Source organism: Protopterus annectens, chromosome 10.part0 (genome assembly GCF_019279795.1).
Source record: "Protopterus annectens isolate FY-2018-M chromosome 10.part0, PAN1.0, whole genome shotgun sequence".
NCBI classification, from domain to species: Eukaryota; Metazoa; Chordata; order Ceratodontiformes; family Protopteridae; genus Protopterus; species Protopterus annectens.
Genome location: NC_056744.1, coordinates 1,567,410,336 through 1,567,419,038, shown reverse-complemented (window position 1 = coordinate 1,567,419,038; position 8,703 = coordinate 1,567,410,336). Strand labels below are relative to the sequence as shown.

At 37.0% G+C, this 8,703-nt stretch overlaps 1 pseudogene; it reads left to right on the top strand.

Annotated features, from left to right (window-relative positions):
• The first annotated feature begins 210 nt into the window (after positions 1–210).
• LOC122814610 lies at positions 211–343 on the top strand (annotated as a pseudogene).
• Positions 344–8,703: the final 8,360 nt, after the last annotated feature.

Here is an 8,703-nt window from a genome sequence, read left to right as displayed (position 1 = left end):
CCATAAACAGAAAAACATGTTTTTTTGTCCATTTTTTTAAAGATGTAGGAAAATATTGCAGCTATTATTGGTTGACTTATCAGTAAAACAGGTGACCCAAAAACACATGACATTTTGAAAATGCTACTTTCCCCTGCTAACAGAAAGGAGATGAGTCAAAATAAAATGCAAAATTAACATCGGATCTGTCTGTTGTTTGCAAGTTAAGTATTCTTTACATGGCAGGGGGAATACTGTGGTCAAGAAGGTGGTTTCTCTAAAGGTAAGGTTCTTGTTCTTCCATTGTATTTTAGTTGGGTTATCTCCTGTGATTTCCTTGAGTGTGGGGAAACAATTGTATAACAAAAGAATAATCTATGACAATGTGTGGGCATATCAGGATTTACCCATGGTTGGTGTGATTTGATCACAAGGGTGAAGTCACTTATCCATGACCATAAAAAATGTCCACAAAAAACTAGGAGCCTTATACAGAAATAAGCAACTCCTCACCAAAGCAGCTAGAATTTCAGTTGCAAATTCACACCTTATCTCCACCCTACTTTATGCCTCTCCAATATATACCAACCTAAGGCAATGCGATCTAAATAAACTCGAGACCTGCTACAACAAAATTGCCAAATTCACCACCGGGGCATCCTACCGCAGTCACCACTGTCTCTCACTTACTGAACTAGGCTGGCTAGAACTCCCTCACCTCTTTCAATGGTATCAACTTGCACTCGCCCACAAACTAGTAAACCATCCTGTAAAGGTCCCATCCCTCCAGAATCTACTCCAACCCTATCTCACCACCAAACCACTACGATCCAGCAACAAAAATCAATTACAGGTTACTAGAGCCAATAATGCTGCTGAAGAAGCACTATTCTCCAGTGCTATAGCCAAATTATGGAACACCCTCCCTCCACAATAACCTCCCTACCATCATGCACCCACTTCAAAGCTTTACTTAAAGCGCATCTAAAAACATGCTGGCTAGGCCCTTGTAACTCTCCCCTCTAACTTCTCCCACTCCAGCTACCCTCTACCTCTCTTCCAACCCACAAACTACATTTGATTACAGCAAGCTCTGATACTTCCATGCCTGTCTACTTATTATACAGCAGTAACTTCTTATTGTAACAATTGTTAATATCTGCTATGACTTCATTGATGGAACAGATGCTAGTTATCTACTGAATGTACTATGTTCTTCATCTGTAACTATGTCTGTAATATTTTAAATGTGGAGCTTTTCTCCCCGGGCCTCTGCTGAAAATGGACCTGAGTCCAGTCGGACTTTCCCGGTCAACAAATGTAAATAAATAAATAAATAAATAATAAACAATTTAAAAATGCCATCTGTGGGTAAATCCTGATAATTCCATAAACATGAGTGGATTATTGTTTTTGTAGAGTAACATTATTTAAGAAATTGTTTTTTCTTAAATAATGCAATTGTATAAAGGGACTACTGTCATGTTCCTCTTTATTTTCACTTTTCTGATGTACTGTGCATGCGTATGGGACCTACATTCCCTCACAGGAGAAGTGATGGAGGAAACAGAATCTCGGTTGTTATTTGTTTAGTTTTTTTCACTGTTAAAAAAACAAACATTTACAGGAATAGAGCAAAAATATGAGGAAAAGCAGGTATGTTTCTGTTTAGTTTTGCAGAACGTACCTGATTTTTCTCATATTTTACTGTATTTTCCAGTATTTGCTAATAGAAAAGTTCAGGACGGACATTTTTTTATTAGTATATGTTCGATTTACAACTGGCATGCTGGTTCAGCTGTCCAATCAGCATGCTCAGTTTTGAATGGTAATGAACCGTTATTGTATAATTTAGTGTCGTTGGGGGACTGTATTAGTGCTGTTCCCTGAACATAACTAGCAAAATACACATTTCTTTCTTTTAATCTAATGTGTCTTTATCATAATTTAGCATTTCTAAAAAATCCATACAATTCCACATGCTTCTAACTCAACAACATCCAGCCACGTACCCCTGCTTCTACACTTACTTTTTTCTCCAGATGCACTTATTTTCTGCCTTTCTCACTCTAAACAGGCCATGCATGCCCTTTTCCTTGCTTCTTTGTATTTTCTTTCTTTCTCTGTCTTTCTCACAGGCAGGACCCACATTCCTTTCTTCCTTCTTTCTTTCCTACACTCAACACATTTCAAACTATGCAACAATTGGGTTTTCATCTTAAAGGCATTTCCTCTCCACTTACCTTTTTCTCCAGATACATTACTTTTCTGTCTTTATCTCTCAAATTAGGATGCATTTTTCTTTCTACTTCCTTTTCTATTTTCTTTCTGCATTGTACTTTCTTTTTGTTCTATCTTTCTTTCCTCTAGACAGAAGCCATATTCCTTTCTTTTTTCTTTCCTGCACTCAGCACATTTTCACTTATGCAGCTATTAGGATTTCGTCACCATAGCAGTCCCTTAACTGTCCAAAATGACCTAGCCCCCTCCTAATAAGGTGCCTGATGACTATATCCTATGTGAATGTGCACAACCCCTTCACTAGAGTAGTGCTGGCAGATCACTCCCACTAAGATGTATCAGTTGTTACCAGCCTCACATAGACCCTTGCCCTACCACAGTCTGAAAGCTCAGCTTTGTCAGTCACTTACTTCATTTAGGTTATTGGAACAGCATTATATTAACTGGGGTACACTTTCAAAAAATGATTGGGGTTCTTTTTGGTTCAAATGATGTTCCTGTGTCTGAGAACTGCTGCTCAACAGAACACCCTAGCTGCTGTAGCATTCTGTGAACAGAAAAACATGTTTTTTTTTGTCCATTTTTTAAACATGCAGGAAAGGATTGCAGCTTGTTACTGTCTGACTTGTCATCATATTAGATTAGCTGGAACTGGAATTACTCTTCATTTTGAAAATACTACTCTCACTCCTAACAAACAAGAGTAGAGTCAAAACATAATACAAAATAAACATCGGCAAAGCATTATGGGGATATTACTGCAGACAGCAAACTTTTCTCAGACTTTTTGTTCTTGTTACAATAATGATACTGATCCAATATTTACGTTCAAAGACAGGTTTGCTACTTATCAGTTGCATCATTGCAAAAACAACTTTCCACCAAGGGAATGAGATTTATAACACTGCCTTCCTGCAATTAAAGGTGTATTTCAGTGGTAGATGGAATACTTTTATCAAAATTGTAGGTTCTCCAGTTTAAGGCATTTTACCTGGGTTTGCTCTTGTAATTTTCTCTAGTGTGGGAGACTCAGTTGTATAATTTAAGGTACTGATGATGGATTTAACTAATAAAGAGCAGTTATTTATTTTATTCTATCATCTTTATAAAGCAATTCAGCATTTTAATCCAGTGTTTTACATTCAACAAGCTCCTAACTTGGTAACAATCATTTACCTTTACTTCTAGAATTACCTTTTCTCCAAATGCACTTCTTTTTTCTCTTTCTCTCACAAAACAGGCCACACATTCCTTTCTTTTTTCCTTCTTTTGTTTTTTATTTCTTTCACCTGTCTGATTTTTCTGTGTTTCTTTCTTTCTTTGTGACAGGAGGGACCCACATTTCTTTTTTTTTTCTTTCCTTGTACTCAGCATATTTCTACCTATGCAGCTATTAGATTTTTGTGTGAAAGGCATTTCTTTTTTTACATTGTCCTTCATATAGCAGCTCCTTACCTATCCAAAATGACCCGTCCTCTCCTAATAAGGTGCACAATGACTATATCTTACATGCATGCTCACACCCACCTGACTAGAATAATGCTGGCAGACCACCCACACTATGAAGCATTGCGCATTATCAGCTCCAAATAAGGATCTCTCTCTCTCACTACCAACCTCTGCAAGCTCCCCATCAGCAGTCTTGTATTCAGTTTGGCATATTGGAATGGCATTATGTCAACTGAGAGTATTCTTTCAGCAATTTAAAGCAGTTCTTTTGGGTTCAAATACAATCTTTATGTCTGGGAAGAGCTGTTCAGCAGAACATTCTAGCTGCTCAAGCATTCTGGGAACAGAAGAGCATGTTTTTCTTGCATTCTTTTTAAATATGGATGAAAAGATTTCTCCTTGTTAAAAGCTTACTTGTAATTATAAAGTGTTACTTGAAAGCACCATGTATTTGGAAACTGCTACTATCTTTTTAAAATCAAATGCAAAACTTAAACAAAGAAAGCATTATTAGATATTATTGCAGACTGTAAGTTTTCATCAGTTTTTTTTTTTTGGTCAAAATTGTAAAGTTGACTTGAAATTTTGTTTGAAAGTTGTATTCGCTATTAACCAAATGTACCATTTTAAAAGAAACTTTTGAGCCAGGCAGTAACAGTTTACAGTACTTGACACAGATGTCCATCTTTTAGATCCCAAGTCTGGTACATTTTTTTTTTAATATTAGTTTGGGATTGTATGATGGAGATCTTGGCTTCTCTACAAACCAGAGTTAATATTATAATGATGTTTATTATTTTAGTATTAGCTTGTGAGCAAAATGACTCACTGTCAGTTTGATACATTTTCTGAAGTAATAGAATCGTACATTTTTAATTAATGTCATTTATTAGTTATAATCTATCAATTTTTCTCCTAAAATCACTAGTATGAGGAGGGATTAAGAGGAACTGAGCAAGAGGTTGATCCAAAATCATGTAGCGTTGAAAATACTGGAGTGGTTTTTATCTGCAGTCACATTCATTTTTCTCTTGTAGTGGGGAAGTCATGATTTTGAATATGGTATTTCTGCATCAACGCTCTTCCATTGTGCTTGCGTTGGGTTAACATATGATTTTTACAACTTTTGGGAAATATTACTGCAAAATGTGTAGTAGTAGGACTACATTCACCTTGATTAATGAAATAAACTCAGAAATTTGAAGATATTGGTTTTGTATATGGCTATTTTATTATTTTTGTGTAGCAGAGCACCTAGTCACAATTCCTGTTTTTGACTTCATTCCCACAATGCACACATCACTGCACATGCTCTTATCTCAGCCACAGACAAGAAGTCATCTTTTTCTATAAAATGTATTTATACATTCATCTGGAAAAAAAAAACGTTTTCCTTTTGTCCCTTTCTTTTTTTACATAGTTATTATATTCTTATACATCCGTATCTACATTTATCTATTTTACTGTGTTTAATACTAAAGATATGTCATTTTTTTAGATCTTTCTTCATACTGACAGACAACTGAATTGCACTCCCCACCATCTGCTAATGTGCACAAATAAGGACACCTGCTATATCATACTTAGATGAGCACAGCCACCTCACCGGAATAGTGCTGAGAGAGACCACCTTGGCATACTGTGCCAGAAACCCCCACTAAGAAGCCTCAGACTCATCAAGCATTACCAGTCTCAAATAATCCAGCCTACCACCTTCTGCAAGCTCATCATAAGGGGTGGCGTAAGCCACAAAAATTTGGGCTAGGCTTATAAATGCCTTAGGGCAGATAGCCTAGTATAAACCTATGAACCTATGAACCTATGAATTAGGGGGTTATCAAAACTGCACTGTGCCAGCTGTTGGTACTGTTTCATCAACATTGCGTTGTCTTTTTGTGTTCAGATTCTGTCCCTGCTAAGAAGAACATCTCAGCTCCTGAAGCATTCTTTTAACAATATTAACATACCTTTTATGCATTTTTAAAAGCGAGCTGTTTGTGGTAGTTAGTTATTAATTCACTTGTAATTTATTAAGGTAACTTAAATGCAGACCACATTTTGAAAATGCATTCTCTATTTTAAATGACCAGGTTAAAACCTAATAAAGAATTTACCAAGCAATGTATCCTGGGATATCATTGCAGACAGTAAGCTTTCCTCAGCTTTATGTTATCACAATTGTAATAGTGAGCCATACCTCTCAAATAATTAGTGCAAGAAATCTTGATAAACCCCAAAATAATCTAGGCCCAAAAATAGGGACCTGTTTTTAAATAGTCTTCCTATTACCTTAGAAAGTTACTAGAATAACTGGTTTTGCATTAAGATGCATTTTATGAAAGATATGAAAATTGAAATACAAAAGTCTGCCATTTAATAACTTCAATCCTTAATTTACCAGAAAAGCGCAACTTTTATGAGGAGCAAACTAAAAATATGAGACAAAAGTCTGGACATTTTGAATAATTCTGTACAGTTGTGAGGTATGTATCAAGCTGGTAGTTCTTTTGGATGGTTTAATGCTACATTGGCAAAAAGCTTACTAAGAATAAAAATTATTGTGTAAGAAGGACAGTAAAGAGGGAAGGAGGGGTAGCCAGATATTGTTTTTATAGATTTAGATTTATGATGAAAGTGTCTGACTTTTGAGCCTGAAATCTTAAACCTCTAGCTGCAGAAACGACATTTTTCATAACAAACAGCTATTTGAAAGGGATCTAGTGAGGCTTTATTTAACAGCATTTCACCTCTTTATATTTTAGAAAAAGACGGTGTTATATTTTCTAATAGCTTAGTCCTGTTCACAAAATAACTGTGCTGCCTATGAATATCTGCTGCATATGATTTCTGCTCTACAGAAGTAGTATATTGGAAAAAGATGAGATGAACAATCTTGTTAAGCTTAGAGTTCCTGGCTGCCTTTGGCGTAAATAAAGGGTTGCTATACAATTAAACCCTATTTTCATTAAAGACAATCAGTTATAGTGCAAACACCGACATGGGTTAAAGTTCTGAAATGCACACAGGTGAAATAAGCAACCAGGAAGACAGCCTAAAGAGATACACATCTGGGAGGTCCTTAAACCGCTGGCTTGAAGCAACATGACAGTAGGATTCTATTTAAGAAAGAGTAAGAAAGGATTTCATCGTGAGTACAAGTGCTACCTCATGAAAGATTATCTGAATCAGTTTTTGTAGTGACGTCTATGTGGAGGGTGTGTCTTTGTGTGTTTTTTGTGGGACTTCGTTTTCTCCCCCCCGAAAGGCAAGTGTTAGGAGAATTGGCATTCTCCATAAGTGTATGTGTATTAAGTAAGTAAATGAGTCAGTGAGTAAGTGAGCCTGGCTCAGGCAGAATTCTACAACAGACCGCTGAATTGTTATTCTCCAAATTTCCTACAGGTGTCTGTGCATTGCGTGATTTGAATGAGTGAGTCAGTGAGAGAGACTGCATTCTGCAAAAGACCAATGTTTTGTTCAGAATGAGTTTTAATGCCTTACAGTTGCATCAGTTTGTTGCTAGGATAGAGACTGGTATCCTCTTGACCCTGTAACAGATATGGCAGGTTGTCTGCAAATGGATGGCTGCATGGACATCTGGCTGGTTGGTAGATGGAAGGAAAGTAGTTCTTTGTAAGGTCTTACATACCTAAATTATATTCAGTTTTATTGAATAGTTGGAGTTGGCCACTAAGTAGACCTTTCAGCATAAATATGGTGATAATCAAAGAGTTAAGAGCTGGGGTGTTAATGGGGTCTGTACCTCTCAAAGCAGCTCTGTGGATAAACATTTCCTCTTATCTCCAATATCTTTTGAGTAAAGGCTTCTGAGAGTCCTTGAAGATGAGCACAGCATTGTCAGGAAAATCCAGTGAGCTTCTTACCATTGAAGTTGGTGCAACCATATTGGAGCAAGCATTTTATGAGTTGGAGTGCATGGAGATCCAAGTGTCTCTTCCCTGAATGATGTGTCAAAAGATATTAGTAACAAAGAAACATGGAAGGGGCCTAGGAAGTAATCTTGAAGAACTAGAAACCAGTATGTGGGGCAGTATCGAGACTACTATCTGTAAAAGAAATTTTGATATCAGAGGGAGGGGTAATGCATATAAAGTTCACTAAGACCAAGGCAGTGTCAGTGTTGGGGCGGGATCTAGGTGATGAATTTCAAACTCTTTGCATGGAAATGGAAGGCCGACAGACTGTACATTGGATCATTTCCTGAAAGTAACTTTGGCTATGGAAGGACTATTGTTCTGGAAGAAACAGATTCAAGCTCAACCTGTTCCTGTTAGGACTGGGGTGCCCTATAATGTTTAGAGTTATCAAATACCTGTTTGAATGACTCAGTCCAAATTCTCATCACTGCACAGCAGGATTGCAATGAATGCTTTCCAGCTAGTTGATGTATCATACTATGTCTGTCCTGTCAGAAGGAATTGGTATTTGGCCTTTTGGTATCCTTGATTTCAATGTGAGGGGAGATTAGATGGCTACTGTAATTTCTAACACTTTAATGGAAATTTGTGATTCTATTTTGGCCAAATATTCTGCAGCCATATGACCATTGCCATTGTCCTCACTAACTAACAAGAGGCATCTATGGTCAGAATGAGCTTCTAGACAGACTCTGTCCACAGCTTATATACTAATAGGTTGAGCAGTAGAATGTAAAATGACAAATGTTTCCTGAAATCTCTGTGAGACTACCCTAGGGGTCCTGTCCTTGGATCCACTGCAATTATAATGTCTACTGAAATACCTTTAGTGAAACCTTGCATGGATATCAAGGGAACAGAATGAACACAAGGCACATACACTGAACCTAACTAGAACTTCAGAGTGATGTGCTAACTGGGGACTGTGTAAATAATGTCTGTAATTCTCTCTTTAGGGGTAAAGATGCTTGACAGGTCTTGGTATCTGGATAACAGCCTATACTTAAAAGCTGTACCTGTGGCAGGTATTATATGACAAAATTTGCAGGGATGCCCAGGGACTTTTAAGTTCTGGAGCAGAAAATCCCTGAGTTTG